At 54.6% G+C, this 27,927-nt stretch overlaps 1 protein-coding gene across 8 annotated transcripts in view; it reads right to left on the bottom strand.

Annotated features, from left to right (window-relative positions):
• Window positions 1-26,446, bottom strand: part of GDPD5 (glycerophosphodiester phosphodiesterase domain containing 5) — an 87,224-nt gene extending 60,778 nt beyond the window's left edge. For 2 of the 8 annotated variants that reach the window (XM_019726456.2, XM_019726460.2), the window contains exon 1: window positions 25,621-26,446. The gene's annotated coding sequence lies outside the window, so the exon portion shown is untranslated. Of the gene's footprint in view, window positions 1-4,832; window positions 4,930-15,467; window positions 15,592-25,620 lie in introns of those variants that run through there. The other 6 variants (XM_074335756.1, XM_074335758.1, XM_019726455.2 and 3 more) reach the window with 6 other exon arrangements.
• Window positions 26,447-27,927: the final 1,481 nt, after the last annotated feature.

Here is a 27,927-nt window from a genome sequence, read left to right as displayed (position 1 = left end):
AAAACTACCGCAGGCCAACGCCGCCCAGCCCTGAGCTTCAACCACTGACCTGGAACCTAGTTTATGAGGATGCTCTGACCTGATGGGCCTCCTGCCTCCTAGGAGGTCAAAGTCTCCATAGGTGAGGGCCCCAGACCCATCCCACCCTGAGAGCGGATGGAGGCCCTGGAGCCTGGCGAAGCTCAGGGCAGGCCTGAGGGCCATCATGCCGCCGCCTCTGCCCCCGCTTTCCACAACTATCCCTCCAGGAACAGCCCCCACCCCAACACTCCAGGAGCCCGTGTCGCCACAGAGGCCTATGGCAAGTGTGTATAGATCAGGTCTCACCCTCCTCCTCCTGCCTCCAGCACCTTCTCTCCCCACTCCAGGCAGCAACAAACAGGGCCGAGTCTCACCCTTTTATCCCCTCCACACCTTTCCAGCTAGCACTCCCTCTTTTTCCTTCCTTCTCATCCAAACTCCTCAAAGAGTTGTCTACACTCACGGCTCCACTTCCTCCTTCCCACCTGCTGCAAACCCACAGCCTCTATTCCCACCAAATTCCACCACGACTGCCACTGCGTAAGCCCACTGGACGGTTCTCGGCCCTCCCCAACTCTGTGGACCTCGCCCTCCTTCAGGAAACGTCCTCCTGCCTGGCCTCTAGGACACCAATTCCTCCAGTTTCCCTCCTCCCTTTCCAGCCCCAGCCCCAGCCCCAGCTCCTCTCTCTGCCCAGGCCCCCGCTGCTGCTCTTTATCCTAAGCCCCTTCCCCTGCCTGGCCTTCACATTCTCCTTAGGCGATATCATCCGCCACCCCTGTCTCCGCCTAGACCAAGCTCCAGGCCGAGTACCCAATGAACCTCGGGTCACCCTGCCTGGGCATCCCATAGGCATCTCACATCCAGTGTGCAAATGGGAACCCATTGCATTCCCCTAAACCTGCTCCTCCCTCTTCCCCCATCTCGAGTGACCTCCATTCTCCCAGTCTTCCAGGCCTGGAAGGTGAGAATCACCCTCCCCACTTCCCTCGTCCTCAAACCCTGAAATCCCATCTGGCACCAAGCCCTGCTCTATTCTCCACCCCTTCCTCTCATCTCTCACCAAACATCCCTCACATCTTGGCTCAAACTGCCCTTGTGGGAAGCCTTTCTTAACTCTGCCGTCAGACCTGGGCATGCCTTGTCCTGTTCTTGAGTGGCCCAAACAGCCCTCAGTTCATCAGCCATGTTAGTGTCCAGTTGCATGGACACATCCCACTGCCTCCGGCTGCCTCCGGAAGTGCAGGGGCAGCGTCTGACCTGACTCAGGGTCCCAGCACCCAGCCCGAGCTTCGCACAGAGGGGCCTCCAGAAAAGGATTCCCAAACCTGGGAAGTTGTGTTTCTGCTGAATTTTCCCCACTGGTGAGGTTTGGCTCTCCCTGCGGCGCACAGCCCCACCCTCCCTTTGCTCTGCCCCTCCTCAGCACTTAAAACCCATGAGAACTTGGTCTAGTCTCCGTTTAGAGGCATTCTAACCTGCCTGTCATTTACAAGATCACATGGGGCCTAGAGGGAGATAAGGGGCCCCCTCACATGCGTGCAATTGCTCACACAAACACGTACAGGCAGACATAAGCCAGTGCACAGAGTGCAGATTCAGACAGTCCCAGGTAAATAAACACGGGCACGTGGCACAAGCACATGGCTCGGGAAGGTACACGCAGATGTGCAGACAGGCCCACAGGAGCACAGCATCCTGGAAGCGGCATGGACTTCGGCCACTGCCTCCCTGAGAGCACCAGCCTCCAGACATCATGGGCCCAGGAGTTAAGATTATCTTGGCCAGGGCTCAAGACTGGTTCTCAGAGCTGTCGGGCAGGGGCTCAGGGAGAGGGGGCAATAGCCCACAGGACAGGGCACAGCCCTGGAGGAACTCTGCCCGCTTCAGCCATTCCTTCCCTCTCAGTCGCCACAAACTCTTCCTCCAGGAAGCCCTCCGTCATCTCACCCTCCCTCTCAGTGCCAGGGGAGGAGGCTGCCCCCAAAGGGGACCCTGCCTGGATCCCACCCCAATCTTTCCCTTGGGCCCCTTCTCATATCCAAGGGGAGGGCTGTACCTGCCCAGTCACAGCTCAGAGCTTTTAGGATCAAGACACCCTCCTTTCCCCAGCCCTCGTCCTGCCCTGCCTCCAAATCCCAGCTCAAATGTCCCTTCCGATTGACCCCGGCAATTCCCTTTCCCAGATGAAGCATCATCATCAGAGAGAACTCAGCACTGGTGAATTCATTCAATCCTCCAGACAAGTTGCTGCTGGGGTCTGTGTTCTCACGATCCTCTTACAGATGAGAAAACCACGGCTCAGAGAGACAAGCTAACCTTCCCAGGGCCACACAGCTGCTAAGCCCTTCTTTTCTTTCCTTGAAACCATGTTCCTAGCCACGACCTCCCTCCGGAGGGAGCACTCGCCTTTGAGGGTGGTTGGGAAGAGGCTTCAGATGGAGGGGTGGGTGGGTGGGGGGGTCTAACAGGGAGGCACGCTGCCCCTCCAGAGCACCAGTCCCCACCTGAATCGCAGGCAGCCCTGAGGGCCACTGCACCCGGCTGCAGTGATGTGAGGGGCCTGACATCCCCAAACAAGGCTGGCTCGTTTACTGTGGGATTTGGAGCAAGTCACTGAGCCTCAGTTTCCCCATCTATGATGAGAGGGGGGCTGGATACCACAACCCTTGGGATCTTTTCCAGTTGGACCCTGCAAGGCTGCAGAGTAGGGAGGGGTGTTGGAAGGGGAGACCATTAGGGGCGCAGGAGCTATTCTCCACAGCGGTGCTGGGGGCAGAAGAGGAGGCCCCGCCTACTAACCCAGAGTCAGCTGCTGAGCTCCTCCAGACCTGGTCTACCAAGACAGTCGCCCTCCAGCCCTCTACCTTCCCCTATAGGAGAGCTGATCTGAGCAGAGAAAAATCACAAAATACCCAACATACTAGAAAGTGAGGGAAAGCCAGCTAGGTTGGGAACGCATATCACACGCAAAGCTGATGCAAATGCCGCAGGCAAACACCTGGCTTTGAGCTCCATCCCTCTGCCCTCTCCCTGTACCCCCTAAGTCTAGTACCTCCCCAAGTCCTGCTGATTCTGCCTCAGAAGCGGCTCTCCTGTAGGGCACTGCAGCCCTTCACACTGCTACCTGAGAAATGGCCAAGAACTCCTTGGGACCTACGGGATCAAACCTTGTATGTGAAGTTTTTGTCGTCCTGGCCTCAATGCACCTTCCTGGTTTCCCCCTGCTCACCTCAGGGTAGCCCCAGCCACCTGAAACTAAGTCCCTGCCCCCGGGGACTGCATTTTGCAACTCTACGCCCTTACACAGCTAGTTCTCTCTGCAGGGAATGCCTTCCCACTTGTCTCTGCTTGGTGAACTCCTACAGATCCCTCAATACCCAAATGGGAAAGGCTGCAGTTCAGTGAATTGGCGTTTGTAGTGGAAGTCAGGTCCTAAAGACAGCATATCATGAGTAAATTGCATGTGGTCAAAATCACCCTTACTTTTGATCATATATGCAAGTACCTCTTATCCATAAAGCGTAGGCACTATACTAGACAGTTCCCACGTTTTGACTCATCTAATTCTCACAACTGTGGCAGATTGTATTTCCAAATACATCTGTGGCGATCTCTCCCATCCCAATTGCTCTTCTTACAATGAAACTCTGACACTCTTCTCACGGAGAAGCAGGGTCTATGTCACCCCCTATCCCCTCCCCCGCGGAATCTGGAAGAGCTGAGGACTAATGGCTGAAGTGACACTATAAAACTTCCAAGGCCAGGTCACCAAACGTGATGCGGCTTCTGCCTCATTCACTGGGATACTTCCCCCAGAGCGCTGAGCCACCATGCATACAATCTGACTGCTCTGTGGGGAAGCCCAGACGGGCCACGGAGCGGAAAGAAGCCCCAAGACTACATGAAGAGCCAGAGAGGCCTGGCCAACCTCCAGCTGCTCCAGCTTGCGCTGCTCTAGCCATTATCTGACCGTGACTGTATCCCCGTGGAAAACCCTGGGCCAGAACCGCTCAGCTGAGCCCATCTGAAATTCCTGATCTATAGAAACTGGGAGATAATAAAATGATTGTTATGTAAAGTCACTAAGTTTTGGGGTGATTTGTTATGTAACAACAGTAACTGGGACATCTTCTCCACTTTAGAGAGGAATCTGAGCACAGAGAGCTTAAGCAACTTGCCCAAGGTTACAGAGCTAGTAAGTAACTGGTAGAGCCAGGACTTGAACCCAGGTAGTTAGTTTAGTCCCAGAACCCACACTATTCACTACTATGCCCTACTAACTGCCTCTGAGGTCTGACTGGTCTCCAGGCCCACAGCAGGTCCCAGGGAGTGGTTGCTGAATAAATGACAGCGGGAAGGAATAAGCAAATACAAGTTGAGTGAGCGAAAGCAGAGAGTGACCTCCCAGGTGCAAAGCAGGGATCTTAGACAAGCCTGCACCATGCAAATGAACTTGACATGAGCTCCTTGTCACTGAGGCAGCTCCAGTGTCCACAGCCGTGGGAGAGGGTGACGATCAGAGGTGCCTGTCAGATGCCACCTGCCTCTGCCCTCACAGAGGACCCTGAGCTCATCTCCCTGCTCCCCACCTCCCCCAACCCTGCACGTTGCAGAGTTAGACAGGACCCTGGAAAGCCAGTCCCTCCTAAGGACAAGGCCTGTGGATCCTGGGGACTGCAGCAGGAAGGTCCCCAGGTAGGGAGGTTGGAGACCTGGCAGGGCCATTGACTGGCTGTGTGAATTTGGGGAAGTTCCTACCCCTCTCTGGGCCCAGGGGGGCTCTCCAGCTCCACTGTTCTAAGACTCACCAGATGCTGAGCTGGCCTCGTAGATGGGGGTTGAGGTGAGTTTGGTTATGTGGGTCCAATAGTCCACGGTCCTCTAAATCCCCAAAGGGATCTGTCCCTAGAAGGAAAGTGGGTAATGAGAATGAATCCTACCGAACACTCACGGGAGCTGGCTGTGCACCAGGTGTTTTGACAAGCGCAATTTCTAATCCTTGCAGCAACCCCATTAGGCACAGGAGCAAGGACACAGGACTCAGATTTGCAACTCAGGTGATACTGGAAGCCAGGATCCAACCCAGGGCCACTCAACTTCAACACTCCCACCCTTCTCACAACAGCAAGAGGTAGAAGCAATCCAAGTGTCTAACAACGAACAAATGGATAAACAAAATCTGGTATATACACACGGTGGAATATCATTCAGCTTTAAAAAAGAAGGAAATCTTGTCATGTGCTACAACCACGTAGCAAACACGGGTGAGCCTGGAGGACATTATGCTAAGTGATACAAGCCAGTCACAAAAGAGCCGATACTGCATGATTCCACTTACGGGAGGCATCTAAAGTAGTCAAATTCATAGAAACAGAAAGTAGAACGGTGGTTGCCAGGGCCTGGTGGGGGGTAGAGGACAGGAGTTGTTGTTTAATGGGTATAGAGTTTCAGTTTTGCAAGATGAAAACGTTCTGGAGACCTGTTGTGAAACAATGTGAACCTAGTTAACACCCCTGAACTGTACCCTTAAAAATGGTTAAGACAGTACATTTTATGTTGTATGTGTGTGGTTTTTAAACACAGTTAAAAAAATTCCCATTCTGAGAGCAGAGAGGGAGGTTAGGAGGAATATGAAGGAGGGAAGTCCAGGCAGGCTTCACGGAAAAAGGGGCATTTGAGGGGGGCAGGATTTGGGCCGAGATGAATTTAGGGCACTACAGAGACTCCCGCCTTCAGTCTCCGCCTCCCTCCCAGGACCCAGCTGACTCCACCTCCCAGCCCATCACAGGCCTTTGAGATCTCCACACAGAAGCAGTGCCCCGGAGGGGAAGAGGCATTAGTCAAGAAGGGATTTCTTGAACACCTACTATGTGCTCCCAGGCCCACTTACTGGGTGACCTTGCGCTAGTTTCTGTCCTGCTGGGGCCTCAGTCTTCCCATCTGGATAATCAGAGGATGACCCACGATTCCTTTCGATTCTCCCACTGGGAATAACCTCTGAGGGGCAGGGCAGGTGGGAGGCACCAGAGAGGGGGACCCGGAATCAGGGGTTACAGCCTCATGATCCTGCCCCAAGCAGCCTCTGCCCATTTCAGAGGGGAATCTGAGACCCCCTCTCAGGAGGTTTCGTTTCATTCCAACTCAACAAACAGGAGCCTGTACCTACTATGTTTAAGACATACATTTTATGTCTATGTTTGTGATAGGATTATAATGCCTCCTCCCAGCCCAGTACTGTTTCTCCTACTCCCGGCTGCCAAAAGTGGAGCAGGCTCTAACCTGGGACAAAGCATGAATCGTTGCACTGAGTGACAAAGTCCTCATGTCCAGGGCTCTCTCCAAGAATTCTGACTCTCACCTCTTCCCCTGACTCAGGAATCCTTTGCGCCTAGAAAGAACGAGGGGGGGCCTGTCTTTGGTTCCAATGCCCGCTCCGCCAAGTACTAGCTGGGCCTTAGTGTCCTCATCTGCACAGCGGGGATAAGGACACCTCTCACAGTGCCCTGGTGAAGATTAGAAGAGTCAAGAGCACAAAGCGCTGAGCCCAGGGGCTGGCATACAGTAGGCGCTCAATAAATGACTGCCATCACCAGCTCTCTCCTTGAAGACAACAGCCATTTTCACTGATCTGTTCGTTCCTCTCAGAGGCCCACTTGTTTGTTTGAACTCTTCCCAGAAAAGAGTATCCCCCAAGAATGCCGGTGCTGCTCCCAGCCATCCCCAGGGAGAAGGAGCAGCAAGCAGCCTTGCTTGATGGTAAGAGTGAAATCATCATCAGGTGGAAACAAGAGAGAGGAGTCCGGGGAAACCCAGTGGCCACCCCAGCACCCTCATTCCCCTCTCCCTCCCCCACCCAGGAGGACCCACGGTGCCCCAGATCCTGCTAATGAGCTCCCTGGGGCCCTGCTGGGAGGCCTGATAGGATCAGGCTGCTACTTAAGTCGCACAAAGCCTTCTATTCTTAGCTGAGCAGGCCTAGCTCTTTCTCTGCAGCCGCTCAGCACTACCAGCCCCAGTCCAGGGGTGTGGGACTGGGGGTCAATCCCGACCACAAGGAGGGGGTGGGCAGCCCTGGGACCTGACTGAAGCCTGAGGCCCACATGAGGGGGCTGCAGAGTAAGCCCCCTAAACACACACACACCAGGGTGTCCGGGGGGCCTGCAGGGGCTGGATAGAGATCTGGCTCAGATGACCCCTAAGGTCACTTCCATGTCCAGTCTGGTTCCCAAAGTCTTGATTTCAAAGGACCAAGATTCTAAGGTACCGTGATCCGGTGCTTCTAAGATGTGGGAATAAAAGGATTCCATGGTTCTAGTGAATCAAGGCTCCAAGATGCCAACAAAGACCTGAGATGTTGGGCTTGTGTGCGCACCTCCACTTCCCTTTAGGAGGTAGAGGGTGGCCAGCTCCACCATGACCCTTGAGCCCCAGGGACTCAGCACTCCCGGCCCCCCCAGATCTGCTGGAGGCAAGAGTTCCTGGGGAACCTCGGGGGCACTGCAGGAGAAACAGGAAAAGGAGGAAGGGACAGGCTGATGACACGCTGAGGCCCACCAACACCTGACAATGGTGGGCAGGGCGTCCACAGGGCCAGCATACCCGTCAGACAGGCCTGGAGAGGCTGGGCAACCTGCGCAAGGTCATGGCTGGAAGACAGAGGAGCCAGGGGGAGTATGCCAGGTCTGGCTGGCTTCAGAAGTCATTCCTCACTCGCATTGCTCCACTTTAGGCCACAGCGTCCCAGGACCACCTCTTCCAACATTCCCTTTTAGACGGAAAACTGAGGCCCCGAGAGAAAGGTCAGGTGATCCAGGGGACAGGGGACTGGTGACAGAGCCAGGCAGAATCATTTCCACTGACTGTCCCCTATTCCCTGGCCAGGTCCCCACCTGTGATCCTCCTCTGGATTCCTGGATTCCCCGTTTCTACCCACCAGAACCAGGGCTCTCGGGGCAGGGCTGTCGCCTGCTCCCTCAGTCCCCAGCACAGCAACTGCTCCCCAGGTCATCTGAGGGATGAGCTGAGAATAAAGGGATAGGACAATGGGTCACAGCCTCATGCCCAAGGCTGGCAGCTGAGCACCACATGGTCAGGCAAGGGCTGACCCTGACACGTGTCAGGAACGTGCCCATGGGCACGTGTCAGGAATACTCAGAGGCTAATTAGCCAGCTGTCCATTAAGGAAAGCAAATAAGGCTCCACTCGGCTGGCTGTCACAGAGCCTGCTGTCACCAGCATAGGGAATCCAGCCTCAGCTTCCTCAGCCACTGGCCTGCACCCTGGGCTGCCCTCCCCAGACTCCCCCAAGCACCTACTACCATGTTTCCCCAAAAATAAGACTTAGCCGGACAATCAGTTCTAAAGTGTCTTTTGAAGCAAAAATTAATATAAGAGCCGGTCTTATTTTACTATAAGCCTGGGTCTTATATAATATAATACAATGCCTGGTTTCATATTAATTTTTGCTTCAAAAGATGCATTAGAGCTGATGGTCCAGCTACGTCTTATCACTGGGGAAACACGGTGTGTATCAGTTGCTCTTTTTTCTCCAACAGAGTTTTATAGATAATTTCGCACCTGATTCTCACAGCGCTGAGTTAGGTATCCTTTACCTCCCTTTTACAGGGACAGGGAGACAGGGACTCACCCCTAGGGCAGCCTGGCTTTGCCTGGGCCCAGAGTGAAGCTCCCCCACACCATGGTGATTTAGAGGCTCCTCTCCTGGGGTCATAAGTTGAGAACATGTCTAAGCTGCACGGACCATTTCACAGAGCTTAACACGTTGCGTATGGCGGGGTTTAAATCCCTCATGAAGATTCTCGTGATCCGTACGCAACGTGTTAACAGAAATTTCCTTTTCTTGCTTAGAGAGACCACAGGTCAAGTATCTAAAAAGCCAGTTTGTTTGCTCTGGGCAGGAATTAGATTCTCTGTAAACTGGTGGCCTACTATGTGCCTGGAACCCCACTGAGAGTCCCACCCATGGGGTGGTTTGATTTGACTTCACACCAGCCTTGTGAAGTTGGCTTAGGCTGAGCCTCAGAGTGGCTATGTCACAAATCCAAGGTTGCACAGGCATGGAGCGGAGCTGGGACAGGAACCCAAGTGTGTCAGGCCTTTTTAAGATGGGGGAGAACTGATGTTTATGTTCACCGGGCTCTTTTCTCAACAAACTGCTTAAGTTGACACTGATACTCCTTTAGAGCCTTCTCTGTGCCTGCCCCAGCCCCTCCCTTTACCCCGTGCTAACCCAAGCAGAGGGAGCATCTGTGATGCCTCTGGGTGCCAGCGGAGCCCAGCTGCCTGCCCCCAACCCCAGCCCTGGTGGGTCCAGAACACCACCCGGGAGCCACTCAGGAACAAGGGCATTGAGAGGGACACACAGACCCCTGGGGGAAAGGGTGCTGGGCACAGCCCAGCCCTGTCCCCCTGCACCCCATCCTGGGCAGGGTGGCTTTCACCAAACGCTCTGTGTGACAGGCTGCCGGCCTCCCAGAGCAGGTGCCCCAGGTTCTGTTGAAATAAAGCATCACCCACACCAGAGTTTGGAGTTGTCCCGATTGACACCACCCGGCACCAACTGGGAAATAGAGGGGATGGAGGGGTGACAGCCTTGTTCAGTCCCTCAGGCGCTATGCCCCCCAACACCCAGCTACAAGGGACACAAGCCTGTGAGCAGTATAGACAAGCTGGGGAGGGGGAATTCCTGACATGTGCTCCCACCCTTCCCCTGAGGCCAAACCCCACACTCTGCAGGCCTCTGGGATTCTGCTGGGGAGGGGGAAGTATCTGGCCCCAGCCAGCTGATTTCCCTCCTACTTAAATGCACACAGACACAAGAGTGCAAACACACAGCCTGAACTGCCTGTGCAACTTGTACATAATTCATGGGCTCCTCTCCCTCTGGCCTGGATAAAATGTACCCAGTAGGAGAAGCCACACAGCGACTAGTGAGCAGCCACCCCTTCCGGGAAAGGGGTGAGTCGGCCAGAGGCCTGAGGGGTTATGAAACTTGGACCGGTATTATTACCAACAAAAACGGTTTACATGCGTGGGGCTATGTCAATTTACCATATGCTTTCATAAACTGGATCTCATTGCATCTTCACAAAAGCCTAGGGTGGGAGTTACCATTGTGTTCATTTTACCGATGGGGAAACTGAGGCTCAGAGAGGTAAAGTAACTTACCCATTTTCACAGAGAAGGAAGAAGCAGAACTTCTCACCCTGCACCAAGCTGCTGCATGCACACAACCCTCAACCCCAGCCTGGCTCCACTCCCCTCTCCCCCAAATCACAGTCTGGGGCCCTGGCAGAGCCATCAGTGAGGACAGAGAGGACACCAGGGCATTTCATCCTGAGCTCAGTGGGCCAACCGCTGAAGGACGAGAGAAAGAGGAGTGAATTCCGCTAGCAGAGCCGGCCTGACCGCTGCCCCAGCAAACAGGCTGCCCCCTACCCAGGGTCCACTAGGGCACCCCAGTAGACCTGGAGGCTGGGTGCGAAACGGTCTGGTCTTCCCCAACACTCACGCCAGAATTCCTGAGAGCCCTTCAGAGCTGGAAGGGATGTGCTAGGTGACCTTGTCCGAGCACGAGCACGAGGAACCCAAGCTTCAGAGGCGGGAAAGACGTGTCCAACGTCGTCTAGTGGAAGAGTCCCCTCAGTCCACACACCTACCAGGTGCCAGCCAGGGACTGTGGCCACCGGTCTAGTCTTCAAGGCACTCCCAGTCAGGTGGTGTTTGGACCCTTAGGAGGTGCCCCAGCCAACCTCTCCAGCCCATCTCAAAAGACTGCCCCCCCATTTTCCTCCCTCTGTCCCTATCACCCCAGGCTCCTTACAGAGTCCTGAAGATGTAACCCACCTGTTGTTACCACTAGACTTTTGTTGTGCTGTTGCTCTTCCAAGAATGCCTTTCTCAGCTGACCCGAGCCTGCCCACCCCCAATACCCCACCGGTAACCTCTGCCCTCTTTGCAGGGCCTCAATCCGCTTCCCCCCTCTGCTACTCTCCCCACCCCTCAGCTCTGGGTGATCCCAGGGAAGGTCTCCCTCCCTCCCGCGCCCTGCAGAGCCTCCCCACAGCTTAACCTCCCTTATGACACCCATGCAGTCTGCCAGGGTCGTTGCTCCTGGAACTGTCTCACACACACTCCTTAGCACCCGGGACTACAGCTCTGCTGAACTGAGTAAATGTGTCGCACACCCACCACCACACAGACCCAGAACAATTTAAAAACTAATTTCTTCCTTTTAAGGCTTGTATTTGTCTTTCTTTAAAAACCCTTAGTGGGCACGGAGAAATGAAATGGAAGGTTCTTAGTCAGATGCCTCTTGGCATTTCCAAATGCTGGCTCTGTGCCTGGCACACAGTAGATGTCTGAGATTCCTTTGGTGGATGAAAGAATAAAAATATCTCCTCACCTTCCCCTTCTCCCTGCTGCCTGAAACTCCACCGTTATTATCAATTCTTCCCTGGGGCTAAATTCTGCTCCCTCTGATCTTCTCAAAATGCAAACAGCCCTGGTCAAGAAACAAGCTTTAGCTGGAGGCTTCTGTGTGCAAAGTGGGACAGTGAGGGTTTCCCAGTCAGTTCTTCCTGCAGTGTTTTCTCTAGACTATTAGCCCCAGACCATGCATGTGACAAAGGCGTTGCATGTTCAAGCAAGCTTGGGGAAGGCTGGCTGCTCACTGTGCCACCTGTCAGGGATCCCTAATTCATGTCGACACATTAAAGGCCTTGGGAAGTCCTGCTGTGACTTACGTAACCTAGCATTTCTGGACTCTGTATGGCCATGTGTCCTTGGACTCATTACCATTCCAGGGAACTAGGGCTCCTCCGAACACAGTCTGGGAAGTGGGGACTAGATGGCGTGCCCAGGTCCACTGCAGGACAAGGTCTGTGCAGTCTAGGGCGTTGGTGGCTGGCACCCAGCCAAGGCCACACTTCCTTGCACTGACCATTTTACAGAGGCAGAGGTCTGACCTAAGCCACCAATAACGATCCTTTGTGACAGAAGCAGAAAATGAATGGGGCATCATACAGCTCACAAATGGAGCAGAGAAGAGGGAACAGATAACAGGCCAGGCTGGAGACCTCAGTTCCAATTACAAATACTGGGCTCACTGCTGGCATCTGGATAGGGGACCTGATCCTGCTGAGTTATGCTTTTATCGTCTGTGAAACAGCGATAATACTATTCTCAAGGGCTGTTGTGAAGATTCGTTGTGGTGATGGAAGCAGAGGCAGATGACACGCGGTAAAACCCTGGACTGGCACTTGCTATGTACATCATTATTTCCCTGCCTGCACTGCCGGGAGGGTGTGTCGTCATGTCTTCATTGATCACAAGCCACGGCAGAGGTCCCCAATCAGGATGGATGGATGGACGGTGGGGGAGATTAATCCCTAGCAAGACCCAGGACCAACAATGGCTGGCTGAACAGGCATGAATGAATGACCCAATTCGCAAGCCCAATTATCCCATTCTCAGTCCCCAACTGGTGGAAGCAGCAGATTAGGAAGGACACACACATATGCACACAACCACACACGCATGCAAGAGGGGAGAAGAAACTGGTTCCGGGCTGCTGGAGGGTGGTCTGTGGGCAGCAGAAAGAAGGATCAGGGTGAGAAGAGCCAGAAACTGGCAAAGGCAGAAACTCTTGCTGAACAGCCGCAGCCGCCGGAGTCAGTGGGTGTGAGGGCCCACAGGTCCCGGCACTGCCAGCAAAGCCGTCAGTGTTCCCAAGGCCCATCCCTGAGAGGCTGACTGGGGCAGCGTTGTGCAGGGAAAGGAAGTGATCAATCCTTTTCATGAAGGTTTCCAACCAAAATGATTAAAGGGTTGTTTTTAAAGGGGATAGTGAGCAGAAGGAAGGTTTAGGGGCACAAGCCTTAGCTGCCTGGAAAAATAATACTACTTACATAGACATTTTTAAGGTGCCTATTGTGTGCCAGGCAAGTGCTGTTAGGCATGGGCATGAGGGCACAAGGCCTCTTCAGACAGCATCACTCTGTGAAGACTAGATACACGAGGTGCCGGGTCGCTTGGTCACTCAAGGACAGAAAGGGAGGTGTTGGAGAGAAAAGCCAGAGACAGGAAGTCTGGAGGACCAAGCTAAATCACTACCTGACCTCGGGTAAATCACTTCCTTCTCTGAGCCTCCGCCTTCCCATCTGGAAAGTGGGCTGATAATAAAAATCATGACAACTACTGCATGGCACCAGGTACTGGACCAGTGGTTAAGGCCTTATCTCACCTAATGGGCACAGCCAGCAAGACAGCTGTTGCTAACTATCTGTTGTGGGGAATGACGGACCCTTTCCGATGAGCAAACTGTGGCTCAGCTGGTTACTCACTTGCCTGAGGCCAGAGAGTTGGTGGGAGCTGAATTTAACACCAGGTTTGTCTGATTCCAGAGCTCACACTATCCTTGCCCTCCCAAACAAGTCCCGTGCCACCTCTCAGATTGCCATGAAGATTCAGTGACATCATGGATATCAAAACGCTTTATAAAAGGTAAACTATTATGTGTCCAAAGCCAACAAGAAAGAAGTCTTGATTCCCCCACGAAACCAAACACGGAGGTTCACAGGGGCATTCAGAACTGGTTGCAACCCAGAACTCCTGGATTCCTGATCCCTCCACCTCCTGCATTCCTTAAACCAACTTGTCTCCAGGGAAAGGAGCCGGCTGTCTCAGAGCTCCAGCTAACGTCCCCAGCATACAGGTCTCCCCCTCAGACCAGAAAACTGCCTGGCTCGTAACCACCTGGCTCCCCTGTGCTCCGCCCCCAGACGGCACGGCCCATGGGGGCTCTCCAGCACCCCCACTGACAGGCTGTGGGACCTCAGGCCAGTCGTCTCATCTGTCCGAGCCCCGGGTTTCCCACGCACAACATGAGGGATTAAAGCACATTTCATGTGGGAAAGGAGCTACTCCAACAAGGGACTCAGCTGCCCTTGAGTTGGATGATGTTAGCTGGGTGTGGAGGAGGAGATTCAAACTCTCAAAATCCCTGGTCTGAGGAGGAAGGTGCTGCCCCACCCCCCAGGGATCCCAACTCACCAGCTGCCCATGGGAGCCCTGGTCTGAGAGGTAGACCCAGCTCCTACCACCACCGGCCAGCAGCAGGACACTAGCCTGCCTGCTTCCCAGGCTCTGGGGCCCAGGTGGGGGAGAGGTACAAAAGGGTCTTCCAGGGGCAGCCGGTTAGCTCAGCTGGTTAGAGCACGATGCTCGTAACACCAGGGTTGTTAGTTCTATCCCTGCCGCCAGGGCGAGCTGCGCCCTCCACAACTAGATTGAAACAACTGTTTGACTTGGAGCTGATGGGTCCTGGAAAAACACACTTAAAATAAATAAAAGTTAAAAAAAAAAAAAAAGAAAAGAATAGAAAAGAAGAAAAAGGGTGTTCCAGCTGAAATGTATACATCTTCACTGGAGAGACCGGGCCCTGGGGCACAGGCATCCTCACAGGCCTACTGTGGCTCAGAGAGGTTGCCAACTAGCTTCAGGCCACACAGCAAGACAGGGTCAAGTGGATGCTGGGACCCAGGCCTAGGTCCAACCCAGGGCTCTCTCCATTGCCCCAGAGTCATCCCTTTGGAGCACAGAGAGGAAGAGCAGTGTAAACAGTCAAGATGATGCACCAGCCCCACTCCACGCCGATCAGCAGATTCTGGCCATCGACAGCTGGGCCCCAAGCCACACGGTGAAAACCAACATCCAGTTGCTCCATTTCCTGCCTCACTCACTTCAGGTACTGACTGATGGGGTACATCTGCATAGACGATGGGCTCGGTCAAGAAGAGAAGGAGGTTCCAGAAGCAGCATCATGGATTTAAGTTAGACATAAAGAAGAACTTCCTACCTATTAAAATAGTACACAGAGAAAGGGAGCAGGATGATGGTGGTTATGGAGTCTCCTCAAAATACAAGATGCTATCTCATCCATTATATCAGTTTAGCGTCAAAACAGACCTAGAAGGTAAGTGTTACGCTCTCATTTTACAGGTGAACAATTGAGGCTCAGAGAGGTTAAGTGACTTGCCCAATGTCTTCAAAGCTCTGTTCAAAAGAGGCAGAGCTGGAATTCAAAGCCAGGACTGACTGAGAAACCCACAAACCTCCCTTCCCAACAAGGTCTCTGAGGATCAAGGCACAGCCACCCACATTCACGGCTCCTCCTCAGACAGCTGGGTGAGCTGCTGGAGAAGCCAGAACATTCCTGTCATGGAGGAGAGGGAGTGCTCAGCAGTGGCCAGCTCCAAAGAAAGGTCTCTGCATTCTAGGCCTAACCCCCCAAGACATCATACCCTGGGGGCTTCACAGAGGCTTTCCGTGCGATGTGCTCCAAGCCATCTCCCCAAAGCCCAGGCGCAGGCCCCTATCATGGGCTGCCCAGGAACCCCTGCATGGCCTCACATTCCCCTTACCTTGTCTTCAAAGGCTCCTGCGGGCCGCCTGAGCTCAGGGCAGCATGGCCCATTCTGGGGGTCAGAGGCTGATGTGGGCCCAAGAATGACCCTCCAAGCTGCCGATGGCCACCCAGCTCTGAGGAGAGCGTGTCAGGTGGCTCCATCAGGGCCAGCGCATAGCTGGTGCACCTGAGCTCACCTGATACCAGCCTACCCATGACGTTTACCCCACTCCAGAGATAAGGCTGTCCCTGGCAAGGCCACCTGAGAAGCCACCTGCAGCCTGATTTGGGGGAGGAGGCATGGACCAAGGCAGGTCCCTTGGGTCTCTGCAACCCCACATTGGAGAGGCAGGCAGCCTGAGTCCTCCAGCCACATTCAGTACCTTGCGTGGCACTGCCCCAGCCCTGTGAGGCTGGCCCCCCTTCTACAGGTGGTGAAATGAAACGTCAGAGAAGCCAAGCCACTTGCCCAAAGAACCAGTAAGAAAGAGCCAGGATTCAAACCCAAGCCTGCCCGATTCTAGAAACTAAACCTTTGAGGGCTTGCTGTGTGCCCTGAGGGCAGCACGCCCCATTCCCTGAGGCAGCCTTAGGGCCACACCACCTTGCCTCATGCTTACTCTGCCCCCTTCCTACTATGCTGTTCCCGTCCAATTTAGACCAGTGAGGTCCTGGCCTACCTTCAAGACTCATTTCAAATGCCCCGTTCTCCCTGATTTTTCTCCTTCTCCTCGGAGCTCCTCCTCATGGCTGCCCAGGCTGGCCCGTGGGGAAGAAAACTGGACTGTGCCCTGACCACTCCCACCACCCCAGTCTCCAGGTCTCCTTCCTGCAGGGTAAGGACAACCTGAGTCCTTTTCCTCCCAGCACCAGGCGCAGAACTTTGGGGATGTCTGGTCCAACTGTTTTCTTTCACAGACGGGGAAACTGCAGCTTGCTATGATAAAGTGAGAGGCCGCTTCCCACAAGAGACGGTTTGCAAGACAGGACTGGGGGTCGGGGAGCGGGGGTGGGGGTGGGGGGGGGTGGAAGAGCTGACAGGTGAGTGTCCACCATGTGGCAAGACTGGGAGCATGTCAGAGCCTCCTCACTGGAGCAGAATCTAGACTGAGGGCAGTAACAGTCCCCTTCCTCAAACTAATGATCTGGCCACACGGTGCCCTCTGGGCTCCCGCGGTCTCACTGGTGGTGACGGTGAAGGCTATCACTTCCTGAGCACTTCCTGCTGGCCAGGCACCGTCCTAAACACTGTACATTGATTCACTCATTTACTCTTCACAACAACCCTCTGAGGAACTCTGTTATCTCCACTTCAAAGATGAGGACACCAGGCACAGAGAGAGTAAGGGGCACACTGTGTAGTTCCCCAGCCACATTACGGTGGCGTTAGGATTTCAGGAGAAAGCCTGGTTTCAGAGCCTGTGTTCTAAGCTCTGCTCACTCTGCCTAAGACGGACAGAGACACGGGTTGTTCAGCTGATCAGGCGGGAGAAAACTCACAGCCAGGGCCTCAGGACCAGCGGTGGGGGAGCTGGACAGTGGTGGGCATGGTGGACAGAGGCCTGGGCACCCGTCCGGAAGGAGTGCTAAGACATCTCTGAAGAGGCAGAGATGGAAAGATGCATACCCCAGAACTCCTCTCTGAGGACAGGGGTGGTTAGAAACTTTCGGCTTGTCTTTGGGGTAGGAGTGGAGACCCCCTTCATAGGGGGTATACCCAAGTAACAACAGACGGCAGGAGTGCCTCCTGTTTGCCTTTCCAGGTCCACTTCTCCGTCCTGCCTGGTGCCCCAGAGGTTGAAGCTAATGGACGGCACTGGGCCCCATGCTTCTGGTTTCTGTGTAGATTCACCCAATAGGAAGCCCCAAAGGGGGACTGGAGGGAGGAAGAGAGCTAGTTGAGGTTTTATTGCCCCCTAGGTCCCCGAGGTGGACAGGTTCCTTCTACTGCAGGCCACAACCCCTGTCCAGAGAGCTGACCACTTACTTCCTCTCTGTGCAGCTTCCTCTTGGGCCGGAACTGCTCGCAGGGGCTGCTAGCCCTGGTGCTGTGCTCGCCTTTGTTTCCCTGCTATACCTCTATCGCCTCAGCAGTCCACCCCGGGCGGTATGTGCTCTCTGGCTGGGCCAGAGCAGACCAAGCACTGTATCAACAGCCCTCAGAACCTCCTCTACATACGCAGGGAACAAGCGATTACAGAAGAGAGGTTTGCAGGATGCCCAGGCCTCCACGCTCTCAGCCTGGGCCTGGCCCAGCACAGGGAGCAGGCTGGGCACAGGGAGCAGAACCCTGCCAGCCAAGGGAGGGGCAGAGCAGAGTTCAGCTCCTAAGGAGGATGAGCTTAGTTTCTGAGCGCTCACTGTAGGGTAGGCGCTGAGCTTTATACACCAAGCGTTTCATTCACTTCTCAGAACAACCCAAGGAAGTACATCCTATTTATGCATTTTACAGAAGAGAAAACTGGTGCTAAAAAAGCTGAAATGACTCGCCTAGGGTCATATTGCCAGTAAGTGTTAAATGACTCAAACACAAGTTTTGATGCCTCCCAAACCTATCCTGGTAACTACCTTGAAATAATTTTAGTGAACTAGCTTCCAACAGAGGCCGCTAACACAAGCAGGGTCAATTATTGGTGAGGGCCAGACAGAGGCCTCTAGTGTCTCCCCAGTCCCCTCCCCTGGATGGAAAGGAAAAAAAAAAAAGAGCCCTCTGACATTCTTCAGCTCTCCCAGGTGGGACGGGGCCCCAAGCGGGCGGTGCAGTTGGGTGTCCGGTTAGAAAAACAAGCCGTTTCAGACAAGGCTTCATTGTTAGGGAGAGGCTGACACTTGGGCCATTAAAACAAAACCAAGCAAAACAAAATGCTTGCTGCTTTGTCTTATCTCTTAAGAGACAAGGGGGACAGGGAAGGGCCCCAAGACTGGGTGTTGACCCCTCCCTCCACCAGCCATCTCCGAGACCCAGCCTCAGGTGGCTCTGTCAGGAGAAATGGCACTGTGGGGGGAGGCCAGGGCCTGAGTCCAGCCTGGCTCTGCCTGTGTCTGTGACCGGCTACCGCTCACTGCTGACGTGTCAGGCACCGCGCTGCTGCTTTCTGTGCATGGCCTCATTTGGTCTCTGTGGCCCTTTCAGAGAGAGATTGTTGTGACTTCTATTTTCAGATGAGGACACCGAGGGTCAGAGAAGACACCCCCGCAGAGAATTGCTGGAACCTAGGTGTAATGTCTTGTAAAGTCTTTCCCCATCCCTGCTTCTCCAGGCAGGGAGGTCCCAGGGAGAGCAGTGCCACAGAGGAGGGAGTTGGGAGCTCCTGGGCGTGGAGACGTGCAGGTAGCATCCTGCGGAAGCTGTAGGAGGCCTGCGGCAAAAGGCGGCCAGGGATTCTCAGTCTTGGCTGCCCGCTGACGTCACCTGGGCTGCTTGACACAGTAGCGATGCCTGGGTCTTGCTGGGAGGGTGGGGTGGGGCCCAGGCAGGACTTTTACAAGTTTCCTAAATGATTCTAATGTGCGCAGCAAAGTTTGACAGCCACAGGACCAGCTGCCCACCGAAGCCTCTCCCACCTCACAAGCGCCCCAAGCACACGTCCTGAGGGAGAAAAGAGCTTTACTATTCTGGCCCCATTTGACAAGAGGGGCAAAAACCAGGCAAAATATACTGGACAAGGTTGTGTCCTCAAGTCCCCACAGCCAGCCACAAGTGCAAGCAGCAGAAGGGGATACTGACTTTAGGACGCCTCTGGGGTGACCCCCTTTAAGGTACTTGGGGGGTCCTGGCTCCCTTGTCAGTGGAAAAAGAACTTTCTTTTGAGCCTCTTTGGTGGGAGGGTGAGAGGAATTCATCATGACGAGGTTTTTTTAATAATAGAGTCCTCTCATTCAAAGCTAAACAGCTGCAGGATTCATGCTGGAAGACCACCTCTGCTGGCGGGTGTGCCTCGGGAGCAAGAATATAAAAGAACTCTTAGCAAGGCCTGTTTATTGTTTCCTGGAGGAGATTTGGTCCCAGGCCTGGGAAGAGCTGGGACGATCAGACCGCAGCCCACACTTCCTCTCCACCTGCCGTCTTGCCTTCCTTGTGCCCTCAAAGGAGAATGTCACAGATGGCGAGACAGCGTGAGGCGGTGGGAAGAGGGAGGCCTGTGGAGTCCAGCAGACCTGGGGTCTGCCCAAGCTCTTCCCTGGCCAGCTATCCTGAGACAGGAACCACTCCCTCCCCTCCGAGCTCATTCCTAGCATGGACCGCACAGCAGTGCCGAGGTGCAAGGTGCGTGCGTGTTCACGTATGCACATGCGTATGTTAAAGGATACTTTCAAATTCATCTCCAGAAAGCCTTTCCTGACTCCCTCCCCACCCAGTACTGGACACCCCAGTCCCTGGCCTTCCCTGCCACATTCTGTTGTCACTGTTCCTGTGTCTTCCCCTCCTCACTGGGCCATTCATTCTTTCATTGCACAGAGCAGCTGCCCTTTCCCTGGGATTCATTCCATATGCCCTTCCCGAGTACCTCTTCTCTTTGAGGTGCTCTGCTAGGTACTGGAGGTATAGACAACAACAGCTAATGTGCATTGAGTGTTTATTAAGTGCCAGGTATTTTCCTGAATGCTTTACATGTACGAGTATGATTCACTTAATCCTCACCACAACCTTATGAAGTAGGTGCTATAATTGTCCCATTTTACAGACAGGGAAGCTGAGGCCCAGAGAGGTTAAATCATTTGTCCAAGTCATACAGTTAGTGTGTGCATTCGGGCTGTGATTTGAGCATTACCCTACACCACCATCCACAGACAATGATACGACCGGTCCCCACCTCAGGAGCTCACTCTTCACAATTTGGAAGTTTTATATCTGTGTGTTTATTTAATGTCTGGTTGCACCACAGACCAAAATTTCTAATCATGTCATATTGTGTGTGTGTGTGTGTGTGTGTGTGTGTGTGTGTGTGAGAGAGAGAGAGAGAGAGAGAGAGAGAGAGAGAGAGAGAGGAACAGAAATGCCCAAATGAACAGAAATTCCCTTTAAGGAAGGACTCCCTCTGCCCACTCTGCCCAGCACCTGCTAGCTGGACCCAGACGGCTCCTCCCAACTGGGTCATTCCTGCTGCTAAGGCCTGAGAATAACCTGGTCCCTGGACATCCTGCTCTCTGCCCTCAACTTAGCTCAAAGTCTTCCACGTCTCTCAACTGCCTGCTCACTGGGAAGGTGGTAGAAATCACAGCTCTGTAAATCCCATCTGACACAGAGTCCTCCCTAGATAGCAAAGCGTCCTCCTCTGGGAAGCCCTCCCTGTCACCTGGCACACCCTCCCTTCTGGCACCATAGCTGGACTCTCCAATTAGCTTCCCACTGAGTCCCTCGTTCACAAGGCTACCAAGAGGATGGGCAAGTAAGTGGACTCAGGCTGACGGAGCACCTCCCTCCCATCGTCCCATTTAACCCGCACAATACCTACTAGCAGCGCCATTTTATGAGCACAGAGGAAAGCAGACCTACACAGCCCCAACCGACAGGCCGCAGTCAGTAAGTGAGGGCTACGGACCTGCAGAGGAGGAGGGAGGATTCTGCCTGCTTGGCGGGGACCCTGGAAGCTTCTTGGAGGAGGCATCTTCGAGCTGGGCTAGATTCCTCGCTGCTCCACTCCCACAGCCACCCCAACAGGAGGACAGGCACACCTTGGCCTACAAAGCTCTGGTGCCCAGTGGGTACTTGCCACCGCCCTGGAGGCTGCAGAGGGAGGAGCAGCGGCTGCCCTGCCAGCTGCCCTGCCAATGACCCCACTGTGGCCAGGCCAGCCTGCCTCCAGCACTGCTGGCCTGGCCTGGCCCAGCAGGCTCCCAATCACAGAGTCTTCTCTGCCCAGCTAATGACCATGCTGCGAGCAATCCAGGGCACCACCCTTCTTCGGGAAAGTAGCAGCTAACTACAGGGCCTGCTGGCCCAGACAGCAACTGGGCCAAGAATCACAGCCACCCAGCACACCACATCCTCTGGCCCTGAGGCTGTGGTCTCCTCCTCTACCTTCCAGGGTCACAAAGGACACTGCAGAAGCTGGCGCTCCCAGAGCTCGGACACCACCCCACTCACCTGTGGGAAAACAGAACCACAGAGGGGGACTGATTCACCCCAGTCACGCAGCCCTGGATGCCAGGCCAAGTGCTCCTTCCTGGGTCCCATGCTCACCCCAGCACTGCCTTTCTCAGCCTTGGAGAAGGAGGCTCATTTCCAGGCTTTTCACATGCAAAGTATGCTCTCAAGGTGCTGGGGCAGAGTTAAGGAGACAGAATATCTTCTAACAGCTATCAAGTTGTCTGTTTAGTCACAGATAGGACCTCAGGCTTGACTCCTCATTCCGCACTGTCCAGCTGTGTGACCTTGAGCAAGACAATGCACCTCTCTGAACCCCCGTTTCTGGGAGGTGACAACAGTTACCTCCCAGAGTTGTGAATGAGTGTCTGTAAAGCGCTTAACAGTGCCGGGCTCATGATAAGTCCTCAAAGCTTTAGCTACTGTCAGTATCATCACCATAGTATTACTAATGAGTCTGAGGATGCATTCTGCAATCTGTAAAATAGGATGCAATGGCGGGTGTTATTTATTACTGTGAAGTGTTGAAGAGTCCGAGGCAGTATGACCAGAGGGTTGGGTAATTCAGGAATGTTTCTTGGGTAATTTATGACTGGAGTTGGGCCTCGACATGTGGAGAGGTGAACAGAAAAGAGGCAGGGATAGTGGTTCTGACAAGAGGAACCCCACAAGCAGAGGGGCAGTGATAGGTCCACATGTGGTGTGTTTAGGATACAGGGATGAGCAATGAGCCAGGGGTCCATGCAGTGGCTACAGTGGGCAAGGCTTTGAATACCCCAAAAAGGGGCCTGGTCTCCATCTTACAGGCCAGAAGGAGCCTCAGAAGGTTCGGAGTGGGCACTCCACGATGCTTTCTGAAATGTGAATTCTGTCTGACATTCAAGGTCCTCTAACCATCTGTCACTCACCCCTCTTCTCTATACCTCACTAACCCAATAAACCCTAGCATCCTCCTCACCTCTCTGCTCACTACCCCATTCCGTCTCCCCTGCTGTGAGCTCACCCGTGGTTCACATGCATGATGAAGTACCCTTTCCACTAAGTACCTGTCGTGCCACGTGCTTTTCATATATGACCTTACAGTCACCCATAACTCCTTGCCTTTTACAGAGGAGCAAACGGAGGCCTGGCAGGGTCAGGTATCTTGCTCATAATCTCACAGTGAGTACATGACACAGCCAGGATTCAACCTTGAACTGATGTCTACAGCAAGTTGCCTCTAGCCCCAGCCAGACACCTTCCTCCTTGATGAAGCCTTCCAGGCTTACTCCAGTCCTCGAGGGCCTCGCCCTGACACTTCTCATCACCTGTTTGGAATCAAGAGACCCTAACTCAGCTAGCTTGGTTTCCACTGTTTCCTGTGGGTCCACCGGGCCCCCCAACAGGAGGGAGCCAGGGTTAATAATAGGTCACTTTCTTCCCATCCTGCCTCCCTCTCCCCATATCCAAGACTTCTTATGGCACTAACTAGAACTACCCACCTCCTAGGGGTGGGAGGGTAAGGAAGAGGGTTCAGAAACTCGGCTGGGCACAGAGCAATTTCCTTGAGCCTGCCTCCCAGCAATGAGGGGACCCATAAATTATTCACTGCACCTTTGTGCCTAAGGGAGCTCAGACAATGAGCCAGAGGGAATGAACACCAGTTCCCCCCAACCCTGGCCCTGCGGTGGGAGGTCAGAATCCAGATTCGTTACCAGGGTCCCCGAGCAGATTCTAGAGGGCTATGAGACCAGGAAAGTGGCACAGGGGAGCCTGACACACAGGAGTCCCATCTGAGCAAGCCTAGGTCTGTGCGCCGGCAGCAGTAGCCTGCATCCTAAGGCAAGTCTGAGAATTTTCCCATATTTTCTGGTAAAAATTTAGGCTTCTTTTCCTTATAGGGAAAGAAATAGATATTTGGCCAAGCACTGTATATTTATATTCCACTTAATCTTCACAACAACCTCATAAAAGAGGAATTCTAATGTATAGAAAAGAAGCTGGGGCTCTGATGAGTGATTTGGCCAGTGTCACATGGCCAGTGGGAGGTAGAGCGGATTTATGCCCACCTGGTCTGTCTCACTACTATCTGCCCATGCCACTTAGCCCACCCAATTAATTGTGAGCTAGTCACCACACTGCCTTTTCCATCTGGGTAACTTCCAGGGCACCTGGTATGCAGTTGGTGCTCAGTTCCTGAAGCAAACTCAAAGGCCCTGGGTAAGTGGTTTCACCTCTCTGAGCCTCAGTCTCCCACACAAGGTAGTCATGAATAACAAGCCCAGTCTTGGCAAACACAAAAACTCTTTAGCACTTGACAGTGTGCCGGATACGGCCCCATTATCTGAACAGATAACACACAGCCCACAGCCTGCCTTGACCCCATTTTATAGGTGAGGCTGGGAACCATGAATGCATCTGAGAGGTCCCAGGTGGCTCCCCAGTAATGTTATGCCACACTCCAGGTTCCTTCCATCACACCATGAAATGAGATCACAGGTGTGAAATTATCTCATCAAAGAAGAGCTTTGTTTAGAGGCAGGAATTATTAGGAGAATTTGAATCCCCATGGATTACATGGGGAGGGGGAATCCCAAGCCCCTCAGTCACCTTCTCTTGAGGTTTCTGGACCCCTCCACCCACAAGGACTGAGTTTCCAGCCTTCGGGTGACCTCTCCAGCCTCCTCCACCTCCCAGGTGCTTTCCAAGGTGGTTTCCCCTAGACTCCAGGAAGCTGGGCACAGCAGGGGTTAACTAGTCCCAGCCAAGGCCACAGGGCTCAGACCTGGGCCATGTCTCCTCCCCCTTCCAACCCAGAACAAGAGCCTACAGAGTCCAGGCCAAGCCCTCTTTCACAACACCCCTCTCCCTGCACTGCCCCGGGGGGGTAGTAGAAGGAGCCCCTGCCTGGGAATCTAGACACCTGGGACTGTGCCCCCCCACCCCTGGCCCTGGCAGCCCCAGCATTGATACCTAAAGCAAGCCCTCCCCTCCTAGGTCAGCAGCGTCTTGCAGGTTCCTCTGCCAGGAGAGGCTAAGGTCAGACCTTTAGTCTGGGCCAAAGGCTATGGGGTTGCTGGCATGTCTTGGGCCCCAGCACCAACCACACAGACTCTCACAACAGCCTCATACGTAGTCACCCTGACCTCACATCAGGGCTGGGGAAAACCTCAGCCACCCACCCAGAAGTTGCTAACTGGAGAGGCGGAATGGATACCTTGAAGGATGTCTTTTCAAGTGTACCTGTGGCTCAACCCCTCACTCACTGCTTTAGGACCTTGGACAACTGGCACCCCTGGATACCCACCCCACCCTTAGTAACGTGAAAAACATGAGCTGGATGAGCCCTGAGGGGACTCATCTCGTCCATCTTGTCCAACTTGGGGACCTCTACATGAGGTTCCCCAACAGATAAACTGTCTCAGGACCTCCAGAGTGCCTTAGAGACCCTAGAGTATGGCAGGCAAGGGCCAGGGGCCGCTGTTCACCGGTCCTGGGCCCACAGGAAGGGAACTGTGGAAGTAGGAAGCTTCCCACCTCTGCCCTCAACTCTGGGTCACCTTTCCTGGGATGTGACATACCCATGGAGTTGGGGGGGAGGAGACCCGAAGAAGCCACCTACTTCCAGCCTCAGGATCAGTTCTAGGATGCCCCAGTGGCCCCATCTTTACCCCTTCCCCCACCTCCTATCTAGAGGCTATCCACTTCCTTTCTTTTACTCTTCAATTTCTGCTTCTTTCTCTCTCCACTCACAGCCTCCTCACAGTCTCATCCCCAGAGTGGAAAGAGCAGGGTCACTCAACCCCGTTGAGCCTCAGTTTCCCCATCTGTAAGAGCCCATAAATGTACAGGACACCTTCTATCCCACCGAGTTATTAGTGAGCCTTAATGAAGGGACCACTCCGGCAAGGGTGGGGCGCGGACCCGCACACAATGGGCGCTCGATAAGTGCCCGTTTTCTCCCTTCCCGACTCCCTTTCCCGCGCCCCCTCCTAGCCAGTTCCAGCCTCAGCTAGTGCCCGGCATACTCCCGCAGCTGGCCCCGGCGCTGCCCGGATGGGGTCAGAAGCCGTCCTAGCCCCGGCATCCGGGGCTCTCTCACCTGCAGCTCTCGGCTCCCGCCGGCCGCCGGGGCAGAGGGGCCCCTGGGTCCTCTTCGGGGCAAGCGCCAAGCCCTTCGCCTAGGATGGCAAGTGGTAGCTTCGACTCTCAGCACCAGCCCGGTCCGGCTCAGTCCGACTGTCCAGCCCGCCTGGGACCCCTCACGCGGCGCTGAACCCCGGCCGGGGCTTCCCGGGAGCTCGCAACGTCCCAAGTCCGAAGCAGCACCGGGTCGGAGGCAGCTAAAAGTCCTGGTCTAGGGGAGACAGAGGCTGGGGGCGTCCGGGCTCCTTTGCACTCAGTCGAGGGCTTGGGGACACCCTGCGTTAAGCCCGGGCGGAGAGCTGGGGACTCCGACGCACACTATAGAAAGGCTGTGAATAAGCCCGCAGCCATGGACCCGTAGGGTGGGCCAGGAGCGTCTCGCCCAGGTGCACTGGATCAGGGTCGGGGGCTACGGGGGGGGGGCGGCCACGACGTGCCGGACTGCAGGGCTGAGAGCGTCCCAGCGCGGAATCCAGGGCCGGGGCAGGCGGGGTAGGTCAGGACGCCTGCGAGGAGCAGCGGCCGCCAGCGCCGGGCGGGGAAGTCTTCCTAGGTCCAGACTCGGCTCGCTCTGAAAAATGGGGGAGACCTCCGTGCGGCAGCCGACTCTGGGGCTCCGCACCGCAGCTCCACTTCCTCCTCTTCCCCCGGCTCGCACGCCGCTCGCTCAGCCTCGCGCCGCAGCCGCCGCCACCCCCGCCGCTGTCAACGCGGTCGCCCACCCCCGCAGGAGCTGCGGCCCCAGCGGAGCAGAGCTGAGGCAGCGCCGCCCAGCGCCTGAGCGCAAGCCGGCGCCGCCCCGCCCGAACTGGGCGGAGTCAGCCCGAAACCCCGCCCCCTCTCCCGGACCAAGAATCCTTTCCTCGGCCCAGCAGCAGCCAATGGGAGAGAGAGTGGGAAAAGAACGGAGCTCTGCGGAAAGTGGACTCTACCTCGGAGAGGGCGGAGCCGATAGTGGAGAGGTGCGGCTGGAGCGGGGACAACGCAGGGGGGTGGGGGACTTTAAAGAGAGGAGCTGGAGGAAGGGTAGCGTGGGGACCCGGATGGAAGGAGAGGTGAGGAGGACTGGATTGTCTGGGACCTGAGCCCGGGGACCGCCTTGTGTGGGAGACGGGGAGTCATGGGATAGGTACTGGGGTCGGGGTAGGGAGAGAAGCTGGGTAGAGGCGAGGTGGGTTATCCAGGGTAGTGGAATCAACAGGGAGAGTGGAGCCCTCGGGACACAGCTCTCACAGTAGGTCTTCTACCTCCCCAACTTCTGGGGCTCAATGCGAGGAGGTGAGCTTTGGATGCTGTGAAATATTCAGATTTCAGGAAGCGGTGAAAAATTAAGTTTTTGAAAATAAAGAGCAGATGTTTCTTAAACATTTTTCTGCGGGGAGGAGCGTCGTTATCAGTTTCAAAAATATGAAGTCAAGAGCAGAGGTGCGTGAGTGACCTTTATGCCCTCTGCTGCTCCTCCCCTCCAGCCTTAGGGCTGGAGCTGTGTCTGATTTACATCTCCCGAGGCTCCAGCACCCTGCGCAGGGCGAGGCACAGAGCAGGCACTGGAGGGTTTTGATGTATGAAAGAGTGAATGTTGAATGTGCTTCTGGAGCCATGTGAAAGCCACTAAATGGCCTGGGAAGCAAAGGAATGGAGGCCACACAATACAGCTTTTCGGTAAGCCTCACACCAACCTTATGCAGTAGATACCCCATTCAACTGATGGGGACATCAAAGCACTTGAGAGGCAAAGTGATGTTCCTAAGACCATAAAGCTGGCACAAGAGTCTATCCACTCATCATTACCGCATTCTGGGGTAAAGCTGTGTGGCTTTGAACAGGTTACTGGACCTCTCTGAGCCTCTGGTTCCTCATCTGTAAGGGCAATAAAAATGCTGCTACTTATCAGGGGCTGGGCAGGCACCAGGCTTCAGAGAACAGAGGGAAGGCTTATTCCTGGCAGAGGAAACAGCACAAGCAAAGGCATGGAGTCTGAAAGAACGCCTCTGGGGACCCCTTGCCTATTTTGGGGAGATTAGAAGAGGCTTCCTTGAGGGAGTGACAGGCAGGCTCAGAAGTAGGGGTTAGCTAGGTTAGGAGAGAGCCTAAGTGAATGGACAGTGGTCTGGGCAAAGGCTAGTCTGGACCAAACCCTGGAGGTGAGGGAGAGCATTACTTTGTTGGAGAACCCAGACAAGTTCAGGGTGGCTGGAGCTCCCAGGGAAGGAACAGCAGAACTGATGGGAAGAGAAAAGTGTGAAGAAGCAGGTGGAGCCAA

Source organism: Rhinolophus sinicus, linkage group LG06 (genome assembly GCF_036562045.2).
Source record: "Rhinolophus sinicus isolate RSC01 linkage group LG06, ASM3656204v1, whole genome shotgun sequence".
In the NCBI taxonomy this organism is placed as follows: domain Eukaryota; kingdom Metazoa; phylum Chordata; class Mammalia; order Chiroptera; family Rhinolophidae; genus Rhinolophus; species Rhinolophus sinicus.
The sequence above is the reverse complement of the archived record's forward strand: the minus strand, read 5'-3'. Positions and strand labels throughout refer to the sequence as shown.